This window comes from Phocoena sinus, chromosome 10, assembly GCF_008692025.1.
Source record: "Phocoena sinus isolate mPhoSin1 chromosome 10, mPhoSin1.pri, whole genome shotgun sequence".
NCBI classification, from domain to species: domain Eukaryota; kingdom Metazoa; phylum Chordata; class Mammalia; order Artiodactyla; family Phocoenidae; genus Phocoena; species Phocoena sinus.
Window position 1 is genome coordinate 86151181 of NC_045772.1, and position 19160 is coordinate 86170340.

Sequence of the window (19160 nt, forward strand, 5' to 3'; positions counted from 1 at the left end):
ATATGTAATTTTTCAAATGAAAGAGCACTTTTCTTCCAATAAATTGAGAAACATTTGCTCCTATCCCACTCCACCAGAAAAACCATCTTAATGGAATTTACCCAATCTTACTTGTTATGAAAATTTAGAATTTTTATTTTAATAATTATTTTATGGAATTTAATATTTAATTGTGTAATACTATGTTTAGTTTATTTGGAGGTGGAATTCATTTCCCAAAGGGTTTAGTAACTCAAATCAAGAAAACCATAATTAATATGTTCTGGTATGATGAAGATACATTCCATAGCAATTTATCAATTATTTTTAGTTACATGGTAAAACACCCCTGGGATAAAATGATAGTACTTGCTTCTTCCATAAGCTGTATGATACGTTTAGAAAGCACAATTGTGTAATCCAGGGGTCCCCAAACCCCTCAACCCGGGCCGCACAGCAGAAAGTGAGTGGCAGGCCAGTGAGCAAAGCTTTATCTGCCGCTCCCCATTGCTCTGCATCACTCACATTACCACCTGAACCATTCTACCCACCGACTCCCTGGAAAAATTGTCTTCCGCGAAACCGGTCCCTGGTGCCAAAAAGTTGGGGTTGGCTGGCTGAATCCATTGTCAACCAAAAGATGCTGGTGGTAAATAAATATCAAGTTATTTTCAGAAGATAAGAGCAGTTAAGCTCTATGCTAGCACAATATCAAGGACAGAAGATGGAAAATGCCCAAGTAGCCTAACGTTCTCCAGAATGTGTAGATAGGCTTAATCTTCTTGATTGTGAAGCAGGAAATTTGTGAAATGGAGAATGACTAAGTTTCAGTCTCCGCCCTTAGTTAGGAATCTAGCAATGCTGAAGAGAAATGTTCAGTCACACAAATAATACAGCAATAATATAACATTATGATAGAGTATTTTAATATGAGTAAAATAGTAATAATATGATACTTTAATATCAGATTTCTTTTGACTCTAAAAGATATCTTCAAAGTGTGGTTAGAGCTCAGTGGGTGGAGAAATCATATTCAGTAGGGCAATGATGAAAGATTCTTGACTTTGTCATTGAAAGATTTCAAAAGGCTGCACTGGGGGGCATTATTTCAATTTGGAGGAAATGGAGGGAAGAGTCAGAGCTTGGAAAACAAGAGAAAATATGATGATATCAGTTAAACAGAAACAATTAAAAAAAGAGTTTGGCAGAGTGTATGTATAAGGAATGAAATGATGTGGGGTAACCCTGGAAAAGAGGATAGGGGTTACTTTACGGAGGGACTTGAATGATAGGCTAAAAAAATTGATGTATTTTTGTAGATAATAACAAGCCTTTGAAAATTTTTGCATAGAACAACTGATATAATAAGAAATGTGCATTTGGAAACTTATTCTGGTATCATTGTATAGAATGGCAGTAAATATTGGAGGTGGAAAACTATTTCAGCAGCCTGTTGCAGAGATCCTGGCTTGCACAAAGAAAGCTGGAGCTACGTTACTGGCAATGGGAGAAGAAAGAAGAGACATATCCTAGTAGCAAGGACGTAGAGTACACATGTCCTGGTAACTAATTGGAATGTGGGGAGCAAGGAATTTGAGCGATCGGTGATAATTTCAAGATATCAAGGCTGAATTACTGTGGAAGAATGGTTACGCTGCTATTAGATATAATAGAGTCAGGAGGAGAAGTAGGTTCATTAGGTAGGATGAAAGTTTGACTTTGGTTATTTTGTTTTGGTACGCTGTAGATAAAAAGTCACAAAAGTTTATTTCTTGTTCATACTCCATGTCCAAGACAGGTCAGTAGGAGAGATCTTCTCCATGAAGTCACTCAGGGCCCCAGCCAGAGGGAAACCTCACCAGCAACGGCTGCAGCAGAGTAGAGAAGGATTGAAAATTTTCACATAGGTTTTTTAATCTATGTGTCAACCTAGATGTGACACACATCATTTCTGCTAATATTTCATTGGCCAGAATGAGCCACATAGCACCAACTGAATGCAAGGGTCTGAGAACTATACTCCCTTGTATGCTTGGGAAGGAGAGGATGTCATTGAGCACTAATAATGTCTACTACAGATGCACTGAGTGTAAGGAAGATGGATTTTTCCATGGTTTTGAGTAGTGTGTATGTGAAAGGGAAAATAATGGGTAGAAAAAGAATACTTTCTCCTACATTATATAAAAAGCTCTCCTTGCACTCAGCCAAAGGAGCTTTAGACTCACAGGCTTTTCTACTGTTAACCAAAAGGTGTTATTTCATCTCAGCATAATATTACCAGGTAATGATATTCAGGCTTCAGAAAAGTAAGAGGCTTATTGCAGAATGTCCTCTCACAATGCTTAAAGAGAATTTCTAGAAGTACTAAATGCAGTATTAATAAATAAATTCTTTGTTCTGACTCTGCATTGCAACATGATCGATATAAGAAGCATTTTTATTTCTAAATCTTCAATAAAATATAATTTGTAGCATGGACATAAGTATTTGGAAGTTTACTCAAGAGTACTTATGATTTCGTGCACCCCAGGCACAATGAGAAGAGTTGGGATAAACTTAGTCACCAAAACTTACTGTTTATATTTGCAGTTACATCAATAAAGAAAAACTAATCATTCTTTTCACAAGCTATTTAATTATGAGGAGCCAGGGGATGTATTTGGTACATAAGGCATTCCCAACCTTTATATATTTAGACTCCTACTGACCTACGAATACCAACTAAGGAAATAATGCTGAATTTGTTCAAATGTTTCACCTTGATAGTAAATGTAATGAGTAAACTTTAGAATAACATCTACTCTTAATGTCTATTGTATCAATGTAATAACCTCTTTCCTTCTCAAAAGTCTCCTGGTTGGAATAAGTGACATAGTAACCCTAACTCTATCCAGCTCCTTAGCACTAGAAGTCGTTAGGTTACTATACATTAATTCTTCTTGTTTTATATCTGGGAATTGTGCACTGCTGTATACAATGTCCTTGAATATCATATGCGCTCATTAAGATCTCATTAATGCTTGAAAGATAGATTGGGAAGTTGATATAGATGTGAGATGCAATAAGGTGTAACTTAATGTAGACGACTGTGGGAAAATTTTTAAATAAGTGAGTTTAAGAGATTGTAATTTAATTGTACCTTACTCACTTTAAAATGTGCTCATATCCATTTTGAAAGAGGCTAACAATTGAACATCACAAATAGGAATTTATGTACTCATTTATTTCAGTATGCAATTCATGACATAAAGTCATTCTAAATAACATCTTCTTTCTCTATACACTCCAAAAAACCCCAACAAACAAACAAAACAACAACAAAGTCTATAATCTGGTGATCTAAGTCATACTTCATAAGGGGAAATTTTAATGTAGCAATCAAGTCAATGAGTCGGATTCTCACTACGATTGAGATGCTTCCTTTTTCTATTTTCTTTTTAAAATAAAAGCTGAGTGCCTTTAGAAATGCATAATGCAGCATGATAGCAGTTTATATGAGTTAATGCTACTTCCCAAAGTATGAAACTCAGAGTCAGGGAAAAGCAGATACCACATAAGAATCTGACTTAAAGCAAAACATTTCACTTTGTGTTCAGTACTTCAGCTTCCTTCCAAAAAAAGGGCATCAAACACAGAACCTCTGCCAGAAATGTCCAGTAAATTAAACTATGAAAATAAGTTGCCATGGAGTACATAATTTCCAGAAGTCTATAGTCTTTTATTTTTTTATTTTTTATTTTTTTGCTGGTAAGCCTGCTTTATTCTTTTTTTTTTTTTAAACATCTTTATTGGGGTATAATTTATAGTCTTTTAAATGAATACATAGTTAATAGGAACATAAATTACTTTTCCAGTACCCTCTATAAGAATATGACTAAGACTTGCTGAAAGCCGCTTAGAATAAAGGGCACGTACATTTAATAAAATCTCACTGATGATAACTCCCAATGAAACCCTCAGGGACATTGCTTTTTAAATTTTTAAGTTACATCTTAGTACCAGCAAGTACAACAAAAAACAGAATTAAACAAAAATATTTTGACTGAATCAGGAGAAGGTTTTAATTTATTGTTTTAAGCAGCACTTTGTCTCATTTCAGAAATCTAATGCAAAAAGGAATTGCTTAACAAGTGTACTTACAATTGCTGGTTTTCTAATGTTTATAATCAGAACTTTACTATTACTTGTTTACAATTTATCAAGTTTCCAGGAACCATTTTCTCCTTTGTTCTCAAACTCAGGTCATAAAGATACGGGCCAAAGTAATGACTTTTAAAAATGTTTTAAAAATAAAAATGTACAGCCAAAATAGTTCATTTTTAAAGGCTGTCTTTTTATTATGGGATCTTAATTTGTATCAAATTTAAAACAATTCTTAACATGGCAATTTATATGTCCTGGCAACAAACATGGGACACAGGCATTCATATATTCACTCCAGAAATGAAGAAGCACCGTTAAAGTCTACAGCAAATCGCTCGAGTATTTATACAATAAGAACTGTGAGGTGCACTGACCTCTAAAGGGAGTAAGTAATTCAGTGGTTCTCTCTTTAAAATATCAACTGTATTCCTCTTGCTGTACGTATTGGATCCCACCTTGGTAGGTGAGAAAATGACGCCAAGGTTGTTGCTGGACCAAACTAAAAAATTTTCCAGGCGTTGAGTTGCACAAGTGGCGGTGTAGCATTTCCGCTTTTCCATTTGATGACTGGTGACATCGAACAAATATGAAAGGTTAGAGACCTGGAGTCAGGATTGGGTACAGCTATTATGTATGTGATGAAACGTAGAGAAGACATCTTCACATTAATAATTCAATATTTTGATTTGCAAATATCTGGATGATTGACAGAGCTTTTGGACACCTGAAGATGCAGCTTGGAAATCATATAGCAAACCCTCCATTATAGTCAGTATTGAATTTCCCAGTGTGATCCTTTCTTTGGAAATTCAGAATATATTCAAGATAATAATAATAATGTCTTTGTCTTATATGCTTTTAAATACTGACTAATCTATTTCCCAATTTAAAAAAGGACTTAGAAAGTAAAATATATATGTAACCTGGAATATGTAGACTTAAAATATATATACATTCATTTCCTGCATCTTTCCAATAAGAATTAAGTAGTGTTAGTTAATTTTTGTTGGGTTTCCTGGGATCATTGAATTAGTAGTGTTAAGAGAAATGTCAGCTATTATAAAGTCTCAAGGGAATCAATTTTATCACCTGTTCAGGCACTTTGACCTTTATAGTGTGGGAATTCTATTACTATTAGCCTAAATAAATGGAGATTACCATGTTCCTGCTACCTACTAGATTCCTATGCATTCAACAATTTTAATGATAGAATTGGTTTAAATGTTAAAACAGAAAGGCTTTTTATGTCAATGGTATTAATATTCATCATATTCTTTCAGCCACCTGGAACAACTGCATAATAATATTATGGATAAGTCATAAATTATAACTGTAAATAATTTGTTTGAATTTTAACTACTCTTTCTAGTTACAGAGTTTACATCAACTCTCTCTCTCTCTCTCTCTATATATATATATATATTTTTTTTTTTTTTTTTTTTTTTTTTTGCGGTACGTGGGCCTTTCACTGTTGTGGCCTCTCCCATTGCGGAGCACAGGCTCCGGACGCGCAGGCTCAGCGGCCATGGCTCGCGGGCCCAGCCACTCCGCGGCATGTGGGATCTTCCCGGACCGGGGCACGAAACTGCGTCCCCTGCATTGGCAGGCGGACTCTCAACCACTGCACCACCAGGGAAGCCCAACTCTGTATTTTTATACCATCTTTTGTTTTAATGTGTTCTCATAACAGTAGCGGAAATAGACACAACTTTAACATTGCTTTTTGCTGGTTGTTAGGAGCACTAGGGAAATATTTTAGTTCTCAGCTCCACAGAAACCAAAATATTGGTTAACCTTACGTTAAGTGTAGAGCGGGAGAGAGATACATGTATGAGGCTAAAAACTCAATAGCCAGAAGCCAGTGGATATACATAATTTGAGGCAAAATTGCAATGGTTTTGATCTCAATGTGTTTATTTTGTATGGAGAGTACTTCATTAATAGTTTGTATAGAGATAGCCTAAGAGTAAATATTTCAAAAGTGCAAGTGAAACTTTATGTTTTTACTCTCAGATCTTCTCCCACACAGAAAATTATTCTTTCAGCATTAAATGAACTGGTATCTGTTGCATGTGAGTGTATGTTGACAAACCAATTATTCAGGCAAAGGAAACCAAGTCTGGGGCTGAATTACCTGGTTTGTATATCAGTCTTATTCATATTACCTCTTTAATTATTTCTTTTGCGTGTATAGTACACATGGCCAATGTGCATGTCCAAAGAATGATTTAATGCTTTAAAGGATTGAACCAGTAACTCATACACTGAACATTCAATTCTAAAAGATGGTAAACTTTTCCTGAAAAACAGCAGTAATTGGAATTTGACCCAAACACTTCAAACTGATAAATTTAAAGCAATAAAGGAAATATGGATCAAATTGAGAAGGTTCAAAGGGATTTCTGGAGACTTCCCTGGTGGTGCAGTGGTTAAGAATCTGCCTTCCAGTTCAGGGGACACGGGTTCAAGCCCTGGTCAGGGAAGATCCCACATGCCGCGGAGCAACTAAGCCCATGCACCGCAACTACTGAGCCCGCACACTGCAACTACTGAAACCCGCGTGCCTAGAGCCCATGCTCCACAACAAGAGAGGCCACTGCCATGAGAAGCCCGCCCACTGCAACGAAGAGTAGCCCCGGCTCGCCGCAACTAGAGAAAGACCGTGCGCAGCAATGAAGAACCAACGCAGCCAAAAATAAATAAATATAAAAAGTGAATCTATTTTTTTTTGTTTTTTGTTTGTTTGTTTGCGGTACGCGGGCCTCTCACTGTTGTGGCCTCTCCCACTGCGGAGCACAGGCTCCAGACGCGCAGGCTCAGCGGCCATGGCTCACGGGCCCAGCCGCTCTGCGGCATGTGGGATCTTCCCGGACTGGGGCACGAACCCGTGTCCCCTGCATCGGCAGGTGGACTCTCAACCACTGCGCCACCAGGGAAGCCCAGAATCTATTTTTTTTAAAAGGGATTTCTGTTCCAGGATATGTTTGGCAAATGCCTGGAGCAAAGTGTGAAATACTACTCTATGTGTTAAATGTCTGATAATTGATACGTCTGATAATTGGTCTCAAAGTCTGTAATAGGATTTAAAATTATTCTAAATAAAATATTACCTTCTTTGAATTAGCTAAGAGGGCCATCATTCTACTGTAAAGAAAAACTAAGAGCTTTTATGTTTGTTGGCTTCATAATTGTGAACCTGCTTTCCCCAACAGGACTTTTCGTGTAAATATGGTAGTCAGGATACATAAGATTCCATCCAAAACTATCATTAAGACGGAAAAACTTGGCTGAAATGGTTAGTGAAAAGCACCATACTCCTATTTTCATGTGTTTTTTCCTCATTGACTACAAGGCAGACCCGGCCTGCCAGCCAACCCACCAGCTAGTAACAAATACTAGTTTAAAACTACTGACCACTTACACACACGCACACACACATGGAACTTCTTGGCTTTAAGAGAGTTTAAACAGTGATGTTGACTATAGGCCAAACGTTAACTCTTAAATTGTCTCTCTTTAAAAACATCTCAGTGTCAAGAGTTTTTATTTTTTTGGCCGCACTGCGTGGCTTGCAGGATCTCAGTTCCCCCACCAGGGATTGAGACCTGGCCATGGCAGTGAAAGCCTGGAATCCTAACCAGTAGGCCACCAGGGAACTCCCTCAAGAGTTTTAAAATGGGTTCCTTATCTCAGGTCTTAATAGTTATCTGTGGAGGTGTGTGAGTTCCTGTAGGGAGCTCCCAGTAACTCCAGAATGAAACCCATGTAATTATACTTTTGGTGGCCCTCTGATTATCTCCAGGCAGATAGTTGCTACTGAGTCTTAAAAAGTTGGTAGGCAAATGTGGGATCCTTTTGTCTCACTCATGAGTGTAAAGTAACATAACTATGTTTTGATATGGTTTGTAAAGTCTGTTACCTCTTAATCCCATACCATACGAGTATAAAAGTTGAAAAAGATCTCGAGTGAGATGATTGACTTTGTGAAAAAAATGACATTGAATAATAAATCTTCATCAGCTTTATTTTTTTTTAAGGTGTTTAAAATTTGAGATGTTTCCTACATAGGCTTTCTCAGCTTTTTTTGAGCTTTATAGAATATTACATGGTTGAACAGCTCAAGATATAAAATTCTTCCTCCCCCTTAAAAAAAAAAATGACCACACCATACTGATTCCAGCAAATTCAGTTTCCTGAAAAAAATTGATGAATGGTTTATAAGTTTTTTTTTTTTTTTTTTTGCAGTACGCGGGTCTCTCACTGTTGTGGCCTCTCCCGTTGTGGAGCACAGGCTCCAGATGTGCAGGCTCAGCAGCCATGGCTCACAGGCCCAGCCGCTCCGCGGCATGTGGGATCTTCCCGGACCGGGGCACAAACCCATGTCCCCTGCATCGGCAGGTGGACTCTCAACCACTGCGCCACCAGGGAAGCCCTATAAGTATTTTTAATAATAATTTAAAGTAAGAGATTGTACGACTAGCATGAATATATAATTTGTTAATAAATAATGTTACATACTATTCTATTTCTGAGCAAAGTTCACTTCATAATAAACGAATATCCTTAAAAACATACTGGGTAAAAATACTTAGCAAATGAGTATATCTAAGGAAAGAGAAGATCAAGATATAGACAGAAATACTAGGTAATATTGCTAATTTTCCTGTCATCATTCAATTGTTCTGCTAGTATACCAGAAACTTCATGGCAGTTTTAAAGTTATTTTTATCCAGAAGAAAACCAATTGAAAATTACAGTCAGTTCTGAGAAGAACATCCTGTAAACTAGATAAGCCCTGAAATGAAAAGAAAAAATCTTCTGATGATTCTTATTATTTATTATACTTAGGTGCTTTAGAAATCTTTCCATATCACCAAACACCTCCATCTCAACAAAAAAAACACCTGGAAGGAAAATAGAAAAGATGCAGATAATTCTATGAGAAGAGTTCTAATACAACTTAAGGCAAAGTCTTTTCAAAAGTAACCTTATTCTCCTTGGTCTTTAAGAGAGTATAAATTCAGTTCTACAAAAGTATATGGAATCAAAACCAATTTAGGCACAAATGAATCCTCATTATATGATTTATGACATATGCATGAATTTGAACTTAAGGATCTTTTAAATAAATGGAGAATCACAGTTGTAAAGGTTTTTCATTTGAAAGTTATAAATACTGCAAACGTTTTCACCCTACATAGGTTTTAGACCTCCTTAACATTACCATTCAAATGAAATGACACCTTTCAAAATAAGCTTTTTGAAAAAATCCTGATGCACATGCTACCTATTGAAAACGTTTTCGGAGGTATTAATTTACATTTAGAGCATCTTGGAAGTAGTCTCATGAAAAATAATATTTTAATTATAATTCTGTTTCATTACCAGAACAGTCAACAATATAGAAAGAATCCCCCTAAGAACAAATGGCTTTTTAACTAGAGCTTCTATTAACTTCTTAGCAAATTTAATTTGCCTCTTTATTATTTCTATATATTTAAATTTTCAGAAAGAGATGTAAAAGTTTTGGATATTGCCAGAGCTGAGAAAAAAATATATGTATATAAACATACAGTAAAATTCCACCTCATATAACATATATGCCTTAAATTTCTCTAGTTTGTTTGAGAATCAGGTTAGTAGAGCAGAAGTTACTACCTTTTGGGTTTTCTTGCTTCATGTTTTGGCTTTGCTCCTCTAAGTTCCAACAGCATATTTCTGACAAAACTGGAATTATCTGTTCCTGTCTGTCAGAAGTTTCATCAGAGAGATTTTTCAGACTGACATGATTCTTTAAAGAACACAGAATTTAAGGAACAGTTGAACAGCTTAATGTACTATTCTTTTTTTTCTCTATTTTACATTTACTTTTTAAAATAATTAACTAATTTTTTAACATCTTTATTGGAGTATAATCGCTTTACAATGGTGTGTTAGTTTCTGCTGTATAACTTTTATTGATGTAGCCCCTTAACAATTTTCAAATATTTTCAAAGTTTTCCCTTACCCCATTTCCTTCTTGAAACAATCTGGAAAATTAATATCATAGAATATTATCGCTTTAGCCCTTCTTTGAAATAAACCATTTAATCCCAAATTTGTTCTAATGCTAAATAAATAATACTATCCCAGCAACAAAAAAATCCTTACCTTTTAATGTCTCAGTGTCAGCAATATCAGAAAATACCTTTGTTAACAAGGAAGCTTCATGAAAAACACCAGGCTTGCATCCACTGGAGCATTTACTGCCCGACTTGCTAACCAGTAATCCAGCTCTTATATACCCTTCACACCTTTCCCAGCTCTGACATCAGGCAGTTCAGAGAGACTCTGTCATTAATTTCGATCCCTATAGATAGAAAGTACCTCATAGACAGCAGAAGCAGATGGGTCATTATTACATTAACACATCAGTGAATGTTAACGTAGTAGATACAGAGTATCTTGGTGGAATTAATGGTGTGTCACACACAGCAGAAACTTGAATTTGCCATCTTTGTAAAGTACCAGAGTGGATTTTCATGGATTAAAGAGACGTTTGTAGTAAGGAATTGGTAAAAAGAAGTGATTAAGAATATCAACAATATGTTTATATGCAAAGAATGAAGCTAGGGACATTGAAGTGTCTACCTAAATTTAAATAATGCTAGGGGCTTAAATCCATGAACATTCAGTAGCAGATTGAGATATAAGGGCAAAGTACATTAAAAAATATATACAGAAGACAATTGAAAGCCATTTATAATGAAGTGGGAAGAGGAGGGTTAAAGGCATAAAAATAATTTTCAACCTGTAAATTCATTTGTCAGCATTTAAATAGAGACACAACTGTAGCCAAGCAGTTTTTTCACTGACTTTTTCTATTATTACATAGAAACATCACAATTATTTTGACGGAAAAGATTTAATTTATTTTTTATTTTTTCCAAATTGTTCTTTTTCCCCTGTATTTCTAAGTCAGATTTAAGTTAATATTCTAAGTTATGACAACTTAAGATCATATATAGCAGCTAAAACAAATTCCAACTGTCAGTGAAAATGTGTATGTCTGTATAATCTAGAAAAGGTGGAAGTTCTCCAAGTAAAATTTTAAGTTTTCTGACTTCATATATTTCTTTAAAACTGAGTAATATAGTTTGAGGGTGTTTAGTAGAGATTTTAGGAGGAAAGAAACTGTTTTCCAATCCTAGTTTTAATTAACAATGATTCTGAAATTTTAGTATTTCTGTGGAAATTACTGATATTCCAAAGGGAAATATAAAATCACATGTTTTTGAAGAATAATGATTTCCCGTAAGAAGATAATTAAGGTATTTAACAAAGTGTATATAATGATACAGAAATAATACAGAGACCCAGAGATGTGAAATAATATGTCCTATGTCACACGTTTAGTTTGAGTTGGATCCTGGACCAGAACTCAGTTTTCTGATCCATGGTCTGGTGTTCATTTAGACCAAAATGCCTGATTTTAACCTACACATTTATTTATTTTCCTAATTGTTCTCCCTCTGAGATGTTAAAGATGACAAACATACATTCAAATATTAATTCTTTCACCACCTGGGAAATAAATGTTATAAGGAAAATAATCTTCTACCTAAGAAAGGGACAGGTGGACCTGATATTTTTAAGGAGTACCAAATGCCAGGCACAGTTATTTAACTGATATGTGAGACCTCACTTCATCTGCACACCTCTAAGGTGGGTATCATTTGCCCCAATTGATAAATGATGAAACTGAGATTCAGAGAATATAAATTACTTGCTTAAGGTTGCACAGCTACCCAAGGACAAAGAGAAATTCAGATTCTCATCTGTCTGTCCCACGACATTGCTTTGTTATAAAGGATCTCTATTCCTATAGACTGAATTACCAATTGCTTCTTGTAAATTCTGTATTTTATTACAACTCTTTGAATGATTTTGTTATAGCTAGACATGGCCTTATGTTGGTCTCGTATAACGTTTGGGTAAGGTCAACATCGACCCCAATCTCAAACAATTTTAGGTTTTACTTGCTTCCTATAGCAATGAAAGTCATCATGGTGGTGGTGATTTAGATCATCTTTATAAGGCAACTCCATTATCAGATCCTAAGCTCCTCCCTACAGGACAAACATCACTATCGCTCATTTTTATATTCCCTCTAGCCTTGCTAGTCAAAAGTGTGAATAAGGTGCTGGTAGCTTTGACATCACGCAGGAGCATTTCAGAAACACCGAATCTCAGGCCCCATCCCACATCTTCTGAATCAGAATGTGCATTTAAAAACAGATCTCCTAAAAAAAATTAAATTAAATTAAATTAAAAAAAAAAACAGATCTCCTCAGTGGTTATATGTACACTTTTGAGGAAAAACTGTCCTATTGTATATTCCATTCACTGATTGATTCAGTCAGGAGTGATTAAGGACTTACTCTATGACAGGGGATATTCTAGGTACTAGAGATACAACAGTGAACAATGCAAATTTCCTGGTCTCATGCAGCTTAGAGCCTGTGGAGGAAACAAAGATAAGCAAGTGAATAAGTAAATACGCAATTACAAATGGTACGTACTGTGGAGAGAATTGACATGGTGAGAAAAAGAAAAAAATGGCGGCATTAACTTGAATCCTAAAGCATGAGAGAAAACCAAGGAAAGAGTGCTGGGGGAATGTTCGAGGCCAGAGAAGCAGCATGTGCAAATGCAAGTGGAGGAACAAGAAAGTGGTAGAAAGATGATGCTGGAGACAGAAGCAGGAGCCCGAAGATGCAGGAGCTCAGAGGCTGAGCTGACTTTGGATTTATTCAGAGGGCAATCCGGAGCTATTGAAGGGGTCCGAGCGGGGGTGTGACTTGTTGTACTCAGCATCTTTAAAACATCAGCCTGACTGCTGTGCGTGGAATAGATCAGAAGGGGGCAAGAGTGAAAACAGGACATCTGTTGGGAGACTAGGCAGTATTCCAGATGAGAGATGATGAAGCCTTGGACTTCAGAAGACTTAGAGAAGTAAACGGGTTCAAATCATTTTGCGGTCATGACATGATGTGGAAAGGATTAGGTATGGGGAATAAATGAGAGGGAATTAAGGATACAGGTGAGGATATAATACATAATATGAATGAATGGTCTATGTATAAAATTTTTAAAAAGTAAAAGATTTTTAAAATGTCTTTAAAAAAAAAATTTCTAGTTTGACCAAATGTGTGTTTTCACAATTTAAAACACCCAAACGGTATTACAATCAAAACAGCAGTCCTCTGCCTACCTCTGAATTTTGAGCAGGGGGAAGCCCAATTGGTGGGCCCATGGGTGGTCTCATACCAGGTGGAGAAGCCATAAGGCCTGGAGCGGGGGTTGCTGGACCAACAGATGTGGGTGGAGTCCCCTGCCTTGGTGAGTCCTGAGCTGGGGCTCCAGCAGTGCTGGCAGTAGCAGCCACTGCAGCAGCAGCTACAGTGCCTCTTCCCTGGAGTCATTACCTGGTGGGATGGCCTCCCAACCCCTCGGACAGGACCTGCTAATCCAGCAGGAGCCTGGGGAATTGGAACACTAACTGGTACACTTCAGTCAGCTGCCTTGCCAACCCCAGGGCCTCTTGTAGTTCCAGCAAGTGGTACCCAAGCAATGTCAGTATATTTGGGGGTGTACCCTCCACAGTCACAGAAACCAAGTTCTCTATGTGGCAACCCCAGACCTCAAACCTGCTTTTCTTCATGCTCTGGCTGTTTTGGATTCTTTAACCTGATCTCCTTGATCTCATCCCTGTCACAGAGGATCAAGTTCATATGTTTGTCAAAAGCCTTAAAGATGCCAATGAAGATTTGGCCATCTTGCAAGACACATCTCAATCTACAGTTAATGCACTGCAGCATCTTGTTGCTCTTTCCACAGTCATTGTTGCTGTTCCACCAAATCTAATGTCCCCTGGAAGGTTTCAGGATCCTTGAGACCTAAGGGAAGGCTACAGTTAGAGGTATGACGCAGGTTCTCCTACAAACAAGGCAAGCTGGGGCAGAATCTTCAAAGAGTAGATAAAGCATTGTTGTTTTTTTTTTGCTTCTATCAGCTACCTGGCTATTCCAATACAGCTTTACCCACCTCTTGGTGTCTCAGCTAAGAATGTCCACGTCAATTTTGCCTTAAAATCTACCATGGGTTCTTGCTGCTGCTGAGATCTCTGCGGGCACAGTGGACACTCTTGATCACTTGGTGAGGTTGTCCTTCTACGTGTGACTTGAACTTCCACCTCTGGTATGTGCCTGTTCTGTGGTCCGTTTCAGGTGTGAGCAGTCCCTGGTCTGCTCCATTGCACCGCTGGCTGTTCTTCAAAACAGAGCATTAGGCAACACTGGCCGCTCCACTCTGCTCCTCCAAAAGTCTTTTGAGGATTAGATTTATTAGCTTAATCTTATGTATATTTTTCTCACTGGTTTTCCATATCTTTAGTTTTTTGAACGTCTTAGGAATATCCTAAACTTGATAGACTAACTTTTCCATTTAAAAATCAACTTTGGGGCTTCCCTGGTGGTGCAGTGGTTAAGAGTCCGCCTGCCAATGCTGGGGACACAGGTTCGATCCGGGAAGATCCCACACGCCGTGGAGCGGCTGGGCCCATGAGCCATGGCCACTGGGTCTGCACGTCTGGAGCCTGTACTCCATGGGCGGAGAGGCTGCGGCAGTGGGAGGCCCGTGTACCGCAAAAAAAAAAAAAAAAAAAAAAAAAAAAAAAAAAAAAATTTTCAAGATCTCTTGCCTTTTGAATGGCACCTCGGTTTTGTTTCATTGATGTAAAATCTATTCTTATCTACGAGGATACTATTTCTTTCTTTCTCTCTCTCTCTCTCTCTCTTTTTAAAATTCTTGTCCCTTTGTGGTCTCTACTTCCTTCAGTTCCTTTTTGCTTACCTTTGAATGTTTGTTTTGGTCTCTGTATTTCTTATTGGAGCTTTCTTTAAGTATCTGATGATCCTTAGCTATCCCTTTATCTATTTTTATATTGTTGTTTTACATCTTTATTTAGGTACTATAGAAATAAAATAAACTGCACATATGTAAAGTGGACAATTTGATTGGTTTTCACAAATTTATACACCCCTGAAACCATCACTGCAAACCATCACCACAACCAGATGTACAGGTGTTTCCATCTTCCCAAAAGTTGTCTTGTGCACTTTTGCAGTTTATCCCTTGTTCCACTCCTTCATTCTCCTCTATTCCTTTACCCCCTCGCTGGGCAGCCACTGATGTGCTTTTTGTTCTTGTATATTTGTTTGCATTTTCTAGAATTTTCTATGAATGAAATAGTACAGAATGTACTCTTTGCCTGGCTTTTTTTTTTTTCCACTCAGCATAATGAATTTGAGATTTATCTGCCTTCTATATCAATAATTTTCCTGTTTATTGCTGAGGAGTATTGCTTCTTGTTAACATGGCTCTCTTAGCCTTATGGAGACTGAAACATAAGTCATTATATCTCCTCAGTTTTTTTTCCATCTTGCATAGATGTGTAGCTGTCTTCTGCCTGTAACTTTTCTCTCTCATTCTTTTTGTCTTTGTGGATTCATATTCTTTTTATCTCTTTGCTGTCATTTTAAGATTGGCGTGATTAAATGAAGTCTAACATTGCATGTTGATTCCTTCAAGAAGTATTCTGCAGCTTGGGGAGATATTTAGGATTCTTTCCTAACAAGCTTTACTTTTTATTTTTATTTTTTGCATTAAAAAAATTGTTCATTCCCTATTTATAGGCTTCAAACTTAACAATTAATTTTTGATTATAAAAATTTAAAAAGGAATAAAAAATTGAAAGATATGAACTAGTGACAAATAAAACAAAAGATACAAAATTGTTAATATATACGGTATTTACGTATGAAAATAGAACACAGTAACAATTTTCATGTTAAAGTTCTAGGTTATGACCGATTTTTCTCTAAGCATTTTTTATGTTGCTACATAGTTTTAAAACTATATCGTTAATGGATTGCCAAACATACTGTGAAGATGGTATCAGTGTTCTAAACATTCTCAGAAATGTGTTTTAAATCCGTGTTACATGGTGTCAAATAATTCTTCTATTATTCCACTCCACCATGAAGATATAAGTAAGATTATTTTCTACGCAAAAAGCTACAAATTAGGGGCTTCCCTGGTGGCGCAGTGGTTGAGGGTCCGCCTGCCGATGCAGGGGACACGGGTTCATGCCCCGGTCCGGGAAGATCCCACATGCTGCAGAGCGGCTGGGCCCGTGAGCCATGGACGCTGAGCCTGCACGCCCAGAGCCTGTGCTCCGCAACGGGAGAGGCCACAACAGTGAAGAGGGCCGCGTACCGCAAAAAAAAGAAAAAAAAAGCTGCAAATTAGCAAGCTGGGTGATTTTCTGACACACACTCTCTCACCTCTTTGTACCACAGAATCACTTTGCTGGAAAGTAATTTAGAATTGCCATTGTTTTCACACCACACGTAGTCATTCTTTCCTGCTATCCTTTAAAATGCAGCATAGGAATTTTTAAGTCCCTAAAGTGAAAAATGCCTTTTCCAATATTCCCTTCACATGTCCTACCAGATTCAAAAGGCATGAATAGTATATTTGTTTGTTTGTTTAATTTATTTAATTTTTATTTTTATCAAAGTATACTTACAATTTTATGTTAGTTTCAGGTTTACAACATAGTGATTTGATATTTTTATAGACTATAGTAGGGTATGTTCCATGTGCACCTGAAAAGAATGCAAATTCTGCTGTTTTTGGATGGAAAGTTGTATGAATATCTATTAATTCCATTTGGCCTAATGTGTCATTTAAGGGTACTGTCTCCTTATTGATTTTCTGTTTGGATGATCTATCCATTGATGTAAGTGGGGTATTAAAGTCCCTTACTATTATTGTATTACTGTCAATTTCTCTGTTAATATTTACTTTATAAATTTAGGTGCTCCTATATTAGGTGTATATATGTTTATGACTGTTATATCCTCTTTTGGATTGACCCCTTTATCATTATATAATGTCTTTCTCTGCTTTATTTTTTTAATAGACTTTGTTTTAAACTCTAAGTAGTCTGATATAAGTATTCCTACCCCAGCTTTCTTCTGATTTCTATCTGCCTGTAATATATCTTTCCATCCCCCTCACTTTCACTCTGTGTGTGTCTTTAGTTCTGAAATAAGTCTCTTGTAGACAGAATATAGATGGGTCGGGTTTTCTTAATCCGATCAGCCACCCTGTGACTTTTGATTGGAGCATTGACTCCATTGACATTTAAAGTGACTATTGATAGGTATGTACTTATTGCCTTTTTGTAAGTTGTTTTCTGGTTGTTTCTGTAGTTCTTCTCTCTTCTCTTCTTTTTTTAGTCACTTCCCTTGTGGTTTGATGATTTTCTTAAGAGTTATGTTTGGATTCCTTTCTCTCTCCCTTTTTATTTCTATTGTAGGTTTTTGATTTGCAGTTACCATGAATTTCATATATGTCAACATTTAACAACTTGTTTTAAGTTGATAGTCATTTAAATTCAAACACATTCTAAAAGATATATTTTTTGCTTCCCCTTCCCCCCACATTTTGTGTTTTTGATGCTGTATTTTACATCTTCTATGTCTGTCTCTTAACTGTTTGTTGTTGTGATAGTTGAGTTTACAATTTTTGTCTTTTAACCTCTGTTCTAGCTCATTTAAGTGGTTGATCCACTGCCCTTACTATACCTTTGCTGTTACCAGTGAGATATTTCTCTTCCTATATTTTCTTATTTGTTATAACATTTTCTTTTTCACTTAAAGAAAACCCTTTACCATTTCTTGTAAGAACCATTTAGTGGTCATAAACTCTTGTAGCAGAAAGCTTGTCTGGAGAACTATCTCTTTTTCAATTTCAAATCTGAATGGTAACCTTGCTGGGTAGAGTATCTTAGGTTGTAGGTTTTTTCTTTTCAGCACTTTCAATACATCATGCCACTCCCTTCTGGCCTTCAAAGTTTCTGCTGAAAAATCAGCTGACGTCCTTCTGGGGATTCCCTTGTATGTGACTCTGTTTATCTCTTACTGCCTTTAAAATTCTCTTTACCTTTGACTTTTGCCATTTTAATTATGATACATGTTTGTGTGGGTCTCTTTGGGTTCATCTTGTTTGGGACTCTGCTTCCCAGACCTGGGTATCTGTTTTCCTCTTCAGGTTCAGGATGTTTTCAGCCATAATTTCATCAAACCCATTTTCTGCCCTCTTTTCTCTCTCTTCTACTTCCAAGACCCCTCTAGTGCAAATGTTAGTATGCTTGATGTTCCAGAGGTCTCTTGAACTATTCTCATTTTTTAAAAATTTTGTTTTTCTTTTTACTGTTCTGATTGGATTTCCACTATTGTCTCTGCCAGGTCACTTACGCATTCTTCTGTATCACTTAGTCTGCTGTAATTTCTTCTAGCGTATTTTTCATTTCAGTTATTGTATTCTTCAACTCTGACTGGTTCTTTTTTTATATCTTCCAGTTCTTTGTTGAAGTTCTCATTGTGTTCTTCTATTCTTTTCCCAAGTTCAGTTAACATTATTATTATTGCTTTGAACTCTTTATCAGGTAAATTATTTATCTCCATGTTATATGGGGTTTTTTTTTTCCCATTTTTTTTTCTTGTTCATTCCTTGGAAACATATTCCTCTGTCTTCTCATATTTCTCTGTCTCTATGAAATTAGGTGAAACTGTTACCTATCCTGGTCTTGAAGGTGTGTCCTTGTGTGGGAGAGTCCTTATGCAGTTTATCTGTGCCCAGTGGCTTTGGTGGGAGAGATGGATCTGAAGTGAACACAGGCTGTGACTTCTCCTGAGTTGTGCTGACAACCACCACATTGGTGGGAAGTAATGTTGGAGTCAGAGGGGCTAGAGCTGAAGACAGGTGCAAGCCAGGGCTTCACCTAGGTTCAGTGCTGGTCACTGCCCTATTGTGGGTGGGTCCAGGACCCTGAGGCACTGAGGCTGCACTTCTTAGCTGGCTCTGGGTCTCTGCCTTGCTCAGAGGCAGGGTCAGGGCCCAAGGAATTTGAGCCACACTTCTGCCCT

The 19160-nt window shown here is 36.9% G+C and overlaps 2 pseudogenes; both read right to left on the reverse strand.

Annotated features, from left to right (window-relative positions):
• Positions 1 to 13351: 13351 nt before the first annotated feature.
• On the reverse strand, positions 13352 to 13991 carry LOC116761223 (annotated as a pseudogene).
• A 209-nt stretch (positions 13992 to 14200) lies between these two features.
• On the reverse strand, positions 14201 to 14417 carry LOC116760564 (annotated as a pseudogene).
• Positions 14418 to 19160: the final 4743 nt, after the last annotated feature.